The sequence below is a fragment of the Meles meles genome, chromosome 1 (genome assembly GCF_922984935.1).
Source record: "Meles meles chromosome 1, mMelMel3.1 paternal haplotype, whole genome shotgun sequence".
NCBI classification, from domain to species: Eukaryota; Metazoa; Chordata; class Mammalia; order Carnivora; family Mustelidae; genus Meles; species Meles meles.
The window spans coordinates 212,617,942-212,633,526 of NC_060066.1; the positions used below are offsets into that span (position 1 = coordinate 212,617,942).

A 15,585-nucleotide genomic window follows, 5' to 3' on the forward strand; every position below is an offset into this window, starting at 1 on the left:
TCTGTTGAGCATCCAAATCTATATCCAGCTGCCTTCCAGTATCTCTGTCTAGGTGTTCCACAGGTGCTCTAAACTCGACTGTACAAATATTAAGTTCAATATCTTAAAACCTGTCCTCCTTCCCATATCTTATTATCTATAGTATCACTCAAGCCAGAGTCTCAGAAATTTCTCCTCTCCTTTGCCATCCTATCTTAGAGGTCATGGTAATTCCTCTGATTCTAGCTCTCGGGTCAGATCCTTCTCTACTGCACTGCCTAGAAACAGGTCTTAATTATCTCTGGTATGGATTACTCCCCAGATTTCCAACCTCTAAATTGCCCATAGAGTGACTGTATAAAATGAAAATATTATCATTCTGCTTTTCTGATTAAAATATTTCCATTGACCCCTATTACTTATGAGATGAAAAATATAAACCCGGCAAGGCATATAAAGTGAGCAGGCTGCTGCCTGTCTCTCTAACCTTAATTCATCCATCTCTCTCCTTAAACCCTATGCCAGCCATTCCCAATTACCCAAAGAAATCACTCCTCCTTCCATTCCTTGACACAATTAGTTCCTTCTCCCTGTGGTCTTGCTGACTCTCTTTGCCTGACAAACTCCTAATCATCTTCAAAATACACCCTGAGTGTTAATTTTTATACAACAGCCACCATTTATAGGCCTCAAATTTACCTTGTACATACACACTTCATAATTTCATTATATCCTTTATTGTACCATATTGCAATTATTTTTTATGTATGTCTTCCAACCTGACTGTGACCACCTTTTTCCTTATTTCCGCATGGCTAGGCTTATCTCAGGGCTTGAGGCACACAGTAGGCACTGAAAATGATTACTTAACAAACGTATTAACAGACAAAATGCTTAATTAACTAGCTTATAAAAATTATCAAAAATGTATTTCTCGGGGCGCCTGGGTGGCTCAGTTGGTTAAGCGTTTGACGTCAGCTCAGGTCATGATCTCGGGATAAAACCCTGCATTGGGCTCCCCACTCAGCCCTTCTGCCCCTCTCCCTGCTTGTGCACGTACACACTTTCTCTGTCAAGTAAATAAAATCTTCTTTAAAATATATTTATTTTTTAATATTTTTTTTAAAGTAATCTCTACACCCAACATGGGGCTCGAACTCACCCCCCCCCCCCCGCCCGAGATCAAGAGTTGCATGCTCCCCCCGCCCCCCCGACTGAGCCAGCCAGGGGCCAAAAATGCATTTCTTAATGGAAAACTATGAAGTGTGACATTTGACTCAAAATAAAACCCTAAGAATCTCATTACGTAACAAATGTACCTCTGAAGCTTTCCACATAGTCCAGAGGCATTATAAGTTACAGTAACAGTAATGAGGCTTTATATCATAAATTTAACCCATGTAGAAATAATGGTTTGGGGGCTCTTGTTAGTTAAGGAGTTAAACTGTCTCACTCAAATACCCTGCTTTTTATGTTCTACACCAAAACAGCATAAAGCTGAAAGTCTCCATAACTACAGCAAAAATGTTTCTAGCCTTTGCATACAAAAGGTACAAGATACTCTTTGTTTCTGAACTTCTGTAAAAACCTTCGCACCCATTTCCTGACTATGGTACAACTACAGCCCCAGGCAGGAAAGCTGCATAACTTTCTTCACTTGAGCAATCGCTTCCTCATTACAAAGAGGATAAAAAGAGCCACAGCAAACATTCAAATAAAAAGTGGCTCCATGTAAATGAAGAGTGGATAAGGGCATTTTCCACTAAGTTTTAGATGACGAGAACGGTTTGATTTCTCAGATCGTCAAAACAGATGTTATGAATGCTTTAATGAATCTGTATAATCTACTTTTAAGTACAAAGAAATCTTAGTTGAAATTCTAAAATCAAATATACACAGGAAAATTACAAGAATATCCTATTAACCTATTTTCAGAACTACTCACGGACACATCAGGAGCCCTTGGAGGCCTTGTTCCCCACAGTCCCGGTCACCACCCCTGCCGCCCTAAGAATAAGCCTCACAGTAACACTGACACAGATGGAGAAGCAGTAACTACTACCCTGAAACTTCCAGATCCCAAGATGGAACACGGAAATCATTCACGTTAACATCTTCTAATCATTAAAAAGCTAGAAATCGCAGGCTAGAGCACACTGTGCCCCCATAACTTGATAAAGCACCCCGCCGTACCACCGCCCGCATGGGGCTGCGAACTCCTGGCCCCCGGGTGCACAGGCTGCCACAGACCGTGTGCAGGAAGACTGCAGCCACAGAGCAAAGTGACAGAGCCCGGCCCACAACAAGGAGAGTCCCTAACATATCACCCTTGGGAGGGAACTAATCTCCTGATTACTGAACTCGTTATTTCCTTGCTTTTCTTTGGGGTTTTCAACCTATAGCAGGCTCTGTTTAGACACCAACTTTACAGAGGTGTCATTCACATGCAATAAAGAGTATTTTACGATAGTCACAAGGTCGTGCAAACACCGCTGTGGCCATTTTTACCTCAATCAATTTGGTCAGGCTGGGCGTTTCCAGGATCCCTTCCATGAATCCGCCCAAGATGTAAAAGGTAGAAGCAGAAGAGCCTCTGCTCTCAGAAGGTGGTGACAGAAACAGGAGCTAGAAGTTTCTTCCTCCAACACTAACTTTATTCCCCAACTGGAAGCCCTGATGACCAAGACACCTTCTTCCCTTAACCGCCAGCCCCCCTCCAGGCCCCACTAGCACTAGATGCCAGGCAGCAGACCTACAAAGGCAGCAGCCTGGGGAACCAGCGAGACAGTTGGTTAAGCGTGTGACTCAGGTCATCAACTCAAGTTCTTGGGATTGAGCCAAACCTAGGGCTCCTTGCTCGGCACAAAGTCTGCTTGAGATTCTCTCTCTCCCCCTCCCTCTAGCTCTGTATCTCCCCTGACTCGTGCAATCTCTAAAATAAATAAATAAATATTTCAAAAAAAGAGGAAGGAAGAGAAGGGAAGGCAAGGCAAGGCAAGGCAAGGCAAAGGAAACAGCAGCAGCCTGGCAGAGGTGACAGCCTGTCCTGCCTGGCTCCCAGAACCCCGCTGGCTGCCAGGCCATAAAGGAGCTGATTCCTGATGCTTCTCCAACCCTCTAATTCTTCCACGGGATTTTGTTTCCATCTTCTCCCACAGTTGCATTCAGTCTATTCCTATAACAAGTAAATCCCTTATTCCATAACACTCATGGTTCTGCTGCCCTGATACCCACAAGTACTTATTTTCCCTAATGATGGCTGAGCATCAGCTCCTTCCAAACTTTACAAAAATAGTATCAAATGCTGCATTTCAAGATTCTTCCATGCCATTGCAGGTGGCTGTATTTTGCTCATTTCTCACTGCTCTATAATAATAATCTAGTTTACACTATATACCATTTCAACAAACTTTTTACTGAAATACTATTTACAAACAAAAAAGCACAAATATTCTTATGGGTCCGTGTATACGTATCACACCCACGATCAAAAACTAGAACGTGACCAGCACCCCAGAAGCCCTAACTGACCCTCCTCTGCCCTCCAAAGGTACCTACTCCTGACATACAACCTGTGATTAATTTTCCTGCTTCTAACTGTTTTGAACTTGTACCCAGAGTCAGACGATATATAAATTTGGAGTCTGCTTTCTTTGACACCACCGTATGTTTGTCAGTTATTCATTTCCTGAATATAGCATAAGTTCATTCATTTTCATTGCTGCTTTTTACATTATATGAATATAAGACAATTTTTCCACTCTGTTGTTGGGGAGCATTTGGGCTATTTCTGGCTTGGGGGCATCGGGAATCACACTCCTGAGAACGTTCTCGTACGTATCTTCGGTATACACATGCACGTTGCTGTGGGAATATACGTGAGCAGCGGAACTGCTGAGACACGTGGCGTGCGTGTCAGCAACCCTAGTTTTGCAGCACTGACCTGGGTGCCCTTCAGCAGTGTATGACAGCTCCCACTGCTCTGGTCCTTGCCAGCACCTGATGCTCTCTTTTTTAATTTAGTCACTTGGGTGTACAATAGCATGGTGCCGTGGCCTTCGTTTTCTTCTCCCTGATGACTGATGAGGGCCTATCGGTGACATGCCTGTTCAAGTCTCTGGACCATTTTCTGCTGGGTTTCCTCTCTTTTCTTCGTAATTTTCAGGACTTCTCAAAATGTTCTGATTATAAGCCTCTGTTGGTCAACCCTACTCTATAGCCTGACTTCATTCACTTAATGGTGCTTTTTGATAAACAGAAGTTCTTTCGATGTAATCCAACATATCGACCTTTTATTTTACATAAAGTTAGTGCTTTTTGTTTTATTTAGTATTTATTTACTATAAATAGGGGCAAATGAAGTAAAGCTCTATAATGTATTATGGTGAGTTTTAACTGTTAACTCACAGAACTCTCCAAACCATCTGAAAAAGTAAGTAGAATCAGAGAGCCTGGGTGGCTCAGTCAGTTAAAGCATGTGACTCTTGATTTCGCCTCAGGTCATGATCTCAGGGTCATGAGAAAAAGCCCCACATCGAGCTCCATGATGTATAAGATTCTCTCACTCTCCCTCTGTCCCTCCCTGTTTGTTCACATGCATTCTCTCTTTCTCTCTCTCTCTAAAAGAGAAAAATAAATTAAATAAAAATAAATAAAATAAAATAATTAAATAAATAAAATAATTTTTTTAGAAAGTAAGTAGGATTATCTTGGAGGCAAACAGCACCGCAGGTGCAACTGAGCAGAAGAGGAGGCTGCCAGACCCAGCGGGCTCATACGACCTTAGCGCTGTGTGATACAGAAGCCTACTGAGTGCTTTCCGACCACATCTGACCCTCACCCACCTACACGGAACATACACACACGTAACATACACACATGCGTACATCACACATATAACATTTACCCACGTACAGAGCACATACATATAAATAACATTCATCCACATATACAGAACACATACACACATACCTAGGACATTTACCGACATCAATAGAACAGGCATGCATACATATAACACATGTGCCCAGAAGACGCACATACATACAACATTCACCCACGTGCGGAGAATAGACCCATACATAAAACATTACCCACATGCCCAGAACATACACACACACGTATAGCAAACACGTAACATTTACTCACATACACGTAACATTTCCAGCCCACATTTCAAAGATTAAAGAAGTCAAGAACCAGTGAAGTCAGACTGACTGAAGACAAAATTGTGTTTCCAATGCAATTTCATGAAAGGAAGAAAAGATACAGGGCTAAACCATTAACACTAGCATCAATTCAGAGAGAATCACAGGCAGAGAATGAATTTAGTGGTACAGATGAAAAATTCAAAAAAAATCAAACATTAAGAAAACTGAAAATTAATGAGTGGGTTTGAAGGAAAACAACTTTTTTGGTCAAAGAAAGCAAAGTGAGATTAATCCTCATTACATATTTGTGAAGTATTTTTAAAGCCATACTAAATTTGCTGTCATTGTGAGCTTATGTCAGTTTCGGAGAGGAGGAGTACAGCGAAAGAGATCTGCAAGTGTACAAGGACGGCTCCAATTATTCTCAATAACACTGCTCTCCATGGAACAATTATGAGAAACCATCAGTAGCCAACACCTACTCTGAGAACTCCCTTCGTAAGGTCTGAGCTTTTCCAGATCCTTCCCTGACTAAGCCAACAACATCTGTTTTCTAACAACTTAAGTTTCTCAGAAACTGATCATCTTATGAAAGACTGGATGGCCACCGTATCAGGAATGTTCACTGTGGTCACAGTGTCTTGGGATTAGACAGGAAACGGAACAAACTCTGAAAAGCCGTAAAGCATGGAAAGAGAACAGTAGCTAAGCGATGGAAATGGACTGCGGGAGGAAAAGAAGAGTGAAAAACTTGTCACAAACAGGCGCTTCATCACATTAGGTTAAAGTATCAGAAAGGAAAAGGATAAAGAAGGCAACAGGGAAAACAGAGAGAGCCTCTGCCCAGACAGCAGACTCTGAGTTGCATGCACTGCTTGAATCTTAGTCCAAATTCAGAAGTGTCAGCTGCTTCCAATGGTGTGTGTTCTAATAATGTACTTGTACATTTCATAAAGCCCACTTGACTATTACAAATGTTCCCCTCCAGATTTCCTTTTGCTTACTTTTAACCACAGTCTGTTTAATTACAACGAAGGCTCCTTCTGAAAGCAGTCAACAGTAGAGTTGAGGTGGTGATTCTCAACCCTGGCTGCACTTACAATCTCCCAGGGAGCTTTTAAAAATCCTAAGCCTGGGGTTCACCCCAGAGACCTCCATTTAATTGGTCAGGGGTGGGACCTAGGCCCTGATATATTTAAAAGCTGTCCAGACAATTCTAACATTCAGGCAAGGGTAAGAACCACCAATGTCAAGAGCGCTGGGAGCAAAAGCAGGGACTGGTTTCTCCAAGCTCCTCCACAAGGGCATTTTTACCATTTGTGCAGAATCAGAGAAGACCGACACATACACTCACCATGACACCCGGAGTACTCCCACTTGTTTCTGAATACCCTTTACGGGGTCCGAACCAGCCCCGGGTGGGAGCCACTGATGCGGACAGTGAACGGGTCTGGTCTGCAGGAGCTTGGTCTCCACCCCTCCAGGCATCAGTCTCCAGAGCCAGCATTCTGGTCCACCACACTCTAATCTTGCTTCTGACACCCCGGGAGCCCAGGCCGCAATGTGGCAGCCACCTGTGGAGGACACCAGAAGCCCACCCGGCAGAGTAGAGCCCTGCTCCCCAGCTTCAGCCAGGCCATCTCTACTTTGTTCTGTTTTACAGATTTAGGTTTCCCGTAAGTTTATGTTTGGGGGGGGGGGGTGGAAAAATGGTTCAGCTGCTTAGAAATTTTTTCAGTTTGAAAACTGGCTGGCCCTCTAGCTCCCAGGTCCTTGCGTGCAGCTGAGCAACCAGGGAAACACAGGACTCCGAAAGGCGAGCTCCTGTCTCCCTCCCCCTGCATCCAAGCCCAGCACGACCCCGACACTCGGCACAGGGCAGGGATTCTGTAAACGACCAGCCAGTGGGCAGAAGAGGAGGCGTAAGAAGGAGCTGGGCAAGTGGCTTTCTCTCCCATCGCCATCTAGCACCTGCACAACTCCTCGTGGACGTTTCTGAGGCTGCAGATTTGTTAAGACGTAGACTAAGCTCCCGTATGTCCTGTGTGGCTTGGCACATAGCGACCACAGGCCCTTCTATGAGGAGGGCCTCTGGAGAGACGTGTGGAAACTGTGTTTCTTCTTTTAAGGATGCAAGTGTAGATAGATGCCTGGGACAGAGGGTCCGGTGGGAGGGGGCTGACCGGCTCTAAGATCGCTCCCACCATCCTGGCCTCCAATGTAAACTCCCTCCCCTTGAGCGTGGGCAGGAGGACCCACACCTGTGGACCTGAGAGTTGCTTCTATCAAACAGAACACAGACACATGAGGGGACGTGGGTGACCACACGTGTGATTACATCACTGAAGACTGCAGCCTTGGGCCTCTCTGATCTCTGCTGGCTTTGAGTCAAGCAGCCACGTGAGGAAGGCGCAAAGAACGCAGAGCTGACGGCTGTCTTTAGCTGATAACCAGCAAAAAACTGAGGTCCAGAGTCCAACAGCTCACCAGAAACGCCACGTGCCAACAACCCCATTAGCTAGGAAGAGGATCCTTCCACAATCAAGCCCTCAGATGAGAATCCTGGCCGACACCCTGGCCAACACCCTGAATGCAGCCTCAGGAAACCTTAGAGCAGAAGGCCCAGCTAGGCCTTGCTGGACAACGGGCCCACAAAACCTGTGAGACAGGAAACACGAAGTGTTTAAAGGCACTCAGCATATGGTAATACGGTCATGCAGCAAGAGACTGCCACATGTAACAAGGACACAAACAGCACATTCCGTGGTCCTGCGGGGTGGGAAGAGCAAGGCACCATGGAAGAGTAAAAGAGCATCAATGAGGCTCAACCGCCATGGGGTCGAGGGCCTGAGATGAGGCACGAGACGGAGGGCGGCCAGGTGGGCCAGAGAGGGCCGGCCATCTGTTTAAATTCACATCCACACAACAGTGGAAAGCACTTGAGAAGTGTAAAGTGGGGGGAAAACATGACCTGATTCACATTTCACTACTTTAAGAAGGTACCTCCGGCTGCTTCTGGGGAGTGAACGAGCGGAGGTTGGAGCGGAGGCAAGGGAGTGACACGGGGGGCTCACGGAGGCGTCCGGGGAAGCAGTGCTGACGGTGGCCCTGGGACAGTAGAAGGGTCACGGTGAAGACGGAAGCGGGTTCATGAACTTGAATGAGAGAAGTGTACCCTTATTTCACTAACCTCCAACTGAATCGCAGCATTGTGCCTGACTGTGAGTGCAGGCAACAAGCCCCAGCGACAGCTGCTGTACCTGCGGCGTGTACACCTCGGATGTTTCCATGCTGGTTCCTGACGTCCTGACACGAAGTATCATTTCTTCAAATTTATGAGAGTCACAGACCCAGCGCTAGATCCCGTTCTTTACGAACATTTAAGGAGTATATATGCTGTCATATCACAAATCAGATCTGTGTTTTAGTAAGATTTAGTAAGATAACTATTTCAATACAAATGGTTTCCTTTGTAATCCCATAAACGGTCTGCTTTGAGACATAACCCGAGAAGGTATCCACAGGCTTCTTCACTCTGCTGCAAAAAAAGTCCAAGAAAGCCCTGGGCAGGGGGCCAGGGAGAGACAAGGTACAGTCTGGTGCTGCACTCGATCTCGGGGGTGGGAGAGAGGGACAGTAAGCATGACTACAGAGGCAGCAGAGCCGGGGAAAGATCCAGAATTCAGCTGTGGACGAGCTGTCTGAGGTGCCCATAAGCATCTGAGGAGGTGTCTGAGGAAACGCCAGGGCCTGTAACTGGGAGCATAGGGACGTACCGCGAGCTATGTGGGGAGATGAGACTACCTCAAGACGGTGTGTGGTGTGAACAGAGACACTGAGGGAAGAGCCTGGGGGAACCTGACCCTTGAAAGGCTGGACGAGAAGGAAGACGGGCGTGGGGTGCTGAAAGGCAGAGGCCCAAGAGGAAGGAGCGCCCAGAAGACGCTCGATCACAACCATGGAGAAGTGTCTGGAATTGGGAGGGCTGTGAAGAGGCTGCAGAGTGTCTGCTGGGTTTGGCAACTTGTACGATGTTGGAAGAGACCGGCAGTTTCACTGGAGCCGGGGGCGGAGGGTGCCGACTGGAGCTAGAAGAGGAAGCGGGTTAAGTGAGAGCACAGAGGAAACCTCTCATGTTGAGGACGTAAAAATCCCAGTGATGGAAAGGGAAGCTGGGAAGCTGGTTTTTGTACATGTTAAACTGGACGAGCTGGCAGACATGGAGGGACCGAGGACACAGGCGAATGCAGGAAGACTGCCAGACTGAAGTCCTGGGGGGAAGGCGCTGGCGTCCAGAGCTCGCGGGACCACGGGCCTCTGACAGAGGTTAGAAGACTCGGGCTGACGGCGGGAAGGTCTGCAGTGAAGCAGCTCGGCAGCTGAGAGGCGGGGGTGGTGCTGACCGTAAAGGGGGTGGTCTGGCGGGAAACCGCAGAAGGTAAGAAGTGGTCAGGGAGTCAGAACAGGCTAAGTGGGTGGAGAATCCTAGAGAACTGTGGGCGGTGCTCAGTGCTCACTCGGTGACCAAGAAACGGCAGAGACGGAAAAGTCTGACTCTTCATCCAGTCTTTCTCAGCGCCACTGAGCCGCTGGGGTGCGGCACACAGAGGCCAGGAGATGGGAAGGGTTCGCTGGGAACAGGGATTTGTCCAGGTGGGTGTGACAAGAGGAGAGAAGGGCAAGAAAGCTGAGGACATTTTAAGAGCATGATTACACGCTGCGGACTCGGGAACTTAACCTGTGTGAGGGAACAAATGGGAAAGAGGACGCCTGCGGACGGAGGTCCAGGAAGGCCTGTCCAAGGAAGGGTGTGAGGCGCACTCAGGTCGCCCCCGAGGGAAGTGAGGGGGGACGGCGCGGGGCCGTGGGTGAGGAGCGGGAGCTCTGCCAACAATAGGAAGCGGCGGCCAAACAATGAGGTTAAAAGAGGGTCCCCAGCTGGCAGAGCAGCCAAGAGCCCGAGAAGAGCAGCCTGCACAAACTCAGCGCCTGGCCTCCCGGACAGGACAGCCGTGGACGCACATACCAGTTACGAGACGGATCCTCCCGAACGCAAGCTCCGCAGGACGGGGCTCTGTTTGGTTTCTGCCTACTCTGCCCAGAGCCTACTGTTCAAGAAGCACTGCTGCGAATGTTCTCAAAACACAGCGGAGTGCGGGAGGAAACGGAGGCAGGAAAGGACTGCGCTCTGCGCTGCAGGGACGACGTGCTCTCCCCCATGGCTCTGGGCCAGACCACCGTGGATCCACGAGGAGTGAAGGGAAGATGTTCTACGGACTTCGGAGATCTGGCCAAGAAGGCGGTGGGGTAGGCACCCTGCAGCAGCTGCTGACCAACATCCTGAGCACTGAACCGGGTGCACGCAGACGAGTCATCAGTATGTACGTTCTGCTTGACTGTAAATAACCACACTCATTCTCCTTTCAGGTGTCACCAACTCTATAAACCGTGTCTTGGTCTCAATCCAGGTTCTTGGCTCAGGTAACCCACTCCACCTGACACCAGACCCGGCCCCTTAAGTAGAGGTCTTCCCTGAACCTCTGCACCAAAGAGGACTCCCACTTCACTCTCTTAGAGCTCTGCTCTGTGCGACGCTTGTAAACTGAGCCATAAGTCCCTTTCCTTCACAGCAAAACTCCCATCAGAAATCACTAACATGGGGCGCCTGGGTGGCTTAGTCGTTAAGCGCCTGCCTTCAGCTCAGGTAATGATCCCAGGGTCCCAGGATCAAGCACCACATCAGGCTCCCTGCCTGGCGGGAAGCCTGCTTAGCCTTCTCCCACTCCCCCTGCTTCCGTTCCCGCCCTCGCGGTCTCTGTCAAATGGAGAAATAAAATCTCAAAAAAAAAAAAAAAAAAGTCACTAACACTTGCAGGCCCCACATCCTCACCCATTCATCCTTCTCCCCAACCCCAGTGGGGCCTCCACACCCACCATGCCACTAAAACCATCCATCAAGGTTACTAAGAGCCTCCAGGTGCCCAAATCCAAGGGCGGCTTCATCCTCATTTTACTTGACTTCTCAGTAACCTGTGACTATATCCTCTGCGGCGGGAAGATTAGCAGCCCCAAAAGACAGCCACATCCTAATCTCCAGAACCTGGAAATATGCTGTGTTACATGGCAAAGTTGCAGGCAGAATTAAGGTTGCTTATCAGCTGAGCTTAAAACAGGGAGATTATTCTGAATTATCCGATGGAACCAATGTAATCGTAAGAGTCCCTAAAATTGGAAGTGGACACAGGAGAGGTCAGAGTCCGAGACCATGGAAGCGGGGTCAGAGACACGCTCTGTGAATGGCTCTGCAGACAGAGGAAGGGGCCGCAGCCAAGGTACGTGGGCAGCCTCTAGAAGGCAGCACACGCAAGGAAGCACTGTCCTCCAGGACCTCCAGCACCGACCACAGCCCTGCCCGCACTGTGACTTTAGCCCAGGGAGACCCAGGTCAGATGTGTGACCTACAGAACTCGAAGATGAAAAATCTGTGCTGTGTTAAGCCGCCAAGTTTGTGGTAATTTGTTACAGCAGCAAAAAGAAAACTGATACAACCTCCTGGAAACACATTCTTCTCTGGGCTTCCATCTCACACTTGTGTGGTTTCCCACCAGTCCGGGGCTCTGCTGCCTCCTCCAGCTCCACTCGGGGCTTATCTCATCCCTTCTCCTAAATATCTTTGGCCCCCAGGGTGATCTCATCTAGTGTAATGGCTGTAATGGCTCTCCAATCTCTCTCTCCAGACAGGACCTCTCGCAGACTCCCAGACAGCGGCCTACTCAATGCTGCCACCTCAGTGTCCAACAGACATGGCAAAATCAATGCCTCCCGAAGAACACTCTCCGGCCGCACCGTCCCCAGCCTTCTCCGTCTCCCTCATGAGCACCAGCACCAAGGTCGGGCCTGAGGCCACAAACTAGGCATGGTTCTTGACTTCTTTCTCCTACCTCCTACGTCCAGTCGCCCGAGTCCTAACACCTCCACCTCCAAAACACATCGCACTCCTCAGCCTCACTCTTACCACGAGCGCAGGTTACTGCACCAGCCTCCTCGCAGCTCTTTCTGCTTCCCCTGTTGGCCACAGGGCGGCCAGAGAAAGACTTTGGAAATAAAAAATCCATATAATATACCACTCACTTCCTGAGAGCTTATCCTCCCATGACTGCTACTCTTAAAATAAAATTCCAAACCTTTATGCCTACCAGACACTTTGAGAACTGCTCTCTGCCCACCTTGCCCATCTCACCTCCAGATGTCCTCTCTGCTCCTCAAACCAAATGCACTCCTGCCTCAGGGCCTTGGGACTTGGCTCTTGCCTCACCTAAAATAAAACGTTCTTCCCCTAGATCCTCAAGCAGCTAGCCCCCTTTCAACACTCAGATCTCAGCTCAAAAGTCACTTCCTAGGAAAGTCAAACCACCCAACCAAAGGACTCACACCTCGGTACCCTATTTTCTTCTTAGCACTCTCTGAAATTCCTATCGCATTACTTTACTTAGGTATTGTCTCTCCCTCTAAACTATAAACTCCACGAGAACAGGAACGTGATCCTCAACCCGTGCCTGGCACAGATGAGGCCCTCAAACACGCCGCTAAGCGTTAACTGACAGCACAACGGAACACTAACACGCAGTCAATAACGTGATGCCATGGGTCACTGTCAGAAGAAGCCCTAAGACAGACACAATCTATTCAGAAAAAGATTACAAAACCACATGCCCAGTAAACCTAGTTTGAGTTAATGAATAAAATGTACAGCCACATCAGCACAGAAAAATGTCTGCAGAGACTTCTATCAAAAAGTCAACTTTGGGGGTGCCTGGGTGGCTCAGTGGGTTAAAGCCTCTGCCTTCAGCTCAGGTCATGATCCCAGGGTCCTGGGATCGAGCCCCGCATCAGGCTCTCTGCTTAGCAAGGAGCCTGCTTCCTCCTCTCTCCCTCTGCCTACTTGTGACCTTTGTCTGTTGAATAAATAAATAAAGTCTTTAAAAAAAAAAGGCAACTTTCTTTCTGATGGTAGACTTTGGGGTGATGCGGCCACCTTTCTACGCGGGCCATACTGTGCGAATCAGCTGAGGGGGGGCCAGTGGGGCAGCGGGAGGGTCCTCCGTCTCCCTGGTTTCATTTCCCACACTGCCAGAGCTCCTCCACAGAGGACAGTCTTGGCTTCCTGCTTCACCTTCCCTCACGTGCTGGACAGACTGACTGACTTAACTGCCTGCTAACTTTGAGATAAGGGCTGAGTGTGCTTGCCTCCACCCTTCTTTCTATGGATTTGGGAACCCGCAGGCAAGCAGGGAGCACCCATTCTGCTCTTCTCTACACCACAACTTTTTTAGGGGTAGCTCCCATGAATCGGTTTGTCACTACTAGTGACTATTACTAGCCCAGGCTGTAGAATCAGAGACAAAGTATTAGCAGCACACTTGAGTAGCAAACCTAAGCCGTGTCTGTTGGTCACTAAACAGCCACTACGTGCCAGGTACTGTTTCGAATTCTTCGGATCCAACAGTAAACAGAAGAGATGAAGATTCCTGTCCACCTAGGCCTCACAGTCCAGCAGGAGCACCCAGACGATACACAAGAAAAAGAAGTAAATTAATAGTATATTAGAGGATGTTACATTAGATGATGTGACATGCTAATTCTAAAACACTTACATCTCACCATCTTCATTTATGAAATAAAAAATACATAATCACCCCACAGCAGGCTCTCTGAACTGCTGGAGGAATGGACTGTTAAAAATTACTGGAAAATGCATAAATATAAAAATTTTGATTAATAATGATTAAAGCATCTAACAAAATTGATTCTTAAATGGAACAATTAGAGTTAGGAAGTTGAAATGTTGTTCAACAGTACAAAAATAAAATAAAATCCTAGTATGCAAATTAACAACTGTCTTCTGATGCCGGGAAAGGGGTGTCTGTCACTACATGGTTTAAAGATAGGAAAAATGGAAGATGACTCTACTCTGACCTCGATTTTATAGATCCTGCTTAATTTCAATCTATTTTAATGTATCCTTTCTCAGAAATGGGATGCAAATGCCATTGCCCCTTTCTGTCGCATCTTTCTTAACTTTTAAAAAGGCAAATATATTGGGGCACCTGGGTGGCTCGGTCAGTAAGTGTCTGCCTTTAGATCAGGTCGTGATCCCAGGGTCCTGGGATCAAGCTCCACCTGGGGCTCCCTGCTCAGTGGGAAGCCTGCTTCTCCCTCTCCTACTCCCCCTGCTTCTCTTCCTTCTCTCACTGTGTCTCTCTATGTCAAATAGAAAAATAAAATCTTTTTTTTAAAAAAAGGTAAATAGGGCGCCTGGGTGGCTCAGTGGGTTAAGCCGCTGCCTTCGGCTCAGGTCATGATCTCAGGGTCCTGGGATCGAGTCCCGCATCGGGCTCTCTGCTCAGCAGCGAGCCTGCTTCCCTCTCTCTCTCTCTGCCTGCCTCTCTGTCTACTTGTGATCTCTCTCTGTCAAATAAATAAATAAAATCTTTAAAAAAAAAGGTAAATATATTTAAGTGTTTTCTCCCCTTCTCTTCTGAGAAAGCAGCTTTGGCAGCCCTTTCTAAATAAGATCCCAGCTTCCAACAAGATAGTATTCTTCTTGGCCAGCTTCTCTGAACAGGCTCTGTCTCCCATCCGGAACATGAAGAGGGTGTGGCCTTTCCCACTTTGTCCTTGACCTTCTGTGTTGGGCCTTTCCTCCCTCCCTAAAGTGCTACACACCCTTTCTTTAAAGGCGAACTTCTTCAGGCATGAGTTACCCACAGAATGTGGTCCCTCAGGGGAAATTCTCAAAAGGCTTTTGGTCACTGAAGACCCACTACGTGCCAGGTACTGTTTCAAGCTCTTCAGACCCATCAGTAAGCACAGCAGATGTCTACTCTGCAGATGCTAGGCCTTTTAAAAAAAAAAATCACAGAACTAATAAGCAATTATAGAAAAGTCTATTGCCTTCCAATATACCAGTAATGAACAAGTGGAATTTGAATTTTAAAATAAAATCTTAGCATCCCCCAAAAATGAAATAACTAGGCATAAATCTAACAAAATAAGTACATAATCTAATAAGAAAAAATACAAAACTCTGATGAATGATATCAAAACATTATGTAAACAAATGGAGAGATAGTCCATGTTCACAGATAGGGAGACTTAAGACTGTTAAGATGTCAGTTCTTCTCAACTTGATCTATAGATCCAACGTAATCCCAACCTAAATCCCAGCACGTTACTTTGTGGATAGCAACGAAATGACTGAAGTTTACACAGAGAGGACAAAGACCCAGAATAGTTGAGTCAATACTGAATGACAAGAACAGAGTCAGAGGATGGCACTACCCAACGTCAAGACTTACTATAAAGCTACAGTAATCAAGACAATGTGGTATCATCAAAAGAGACAAATCAATGGAATGGAACAGAAAGCCCAGAGACAGACCCACATAAATACAGC

The 15,585-nt window shown here is 47.2% G+C and overlaps 1 protein-coding gene across 13 annotated transcripts in view; it reads right to left on the reverse strand.

Moving 5' to 3' along the window:
* Window positions 1-15,585, reverse strand: part of CAMTA1 (calmodulin binding transcription activator 1) — an 818,028-nt gene that overhangs the window by 758,833 nt on the left and 43,610 nt on the right. The gene's annotated exons all lie outside the window — the stretch shown is intronic.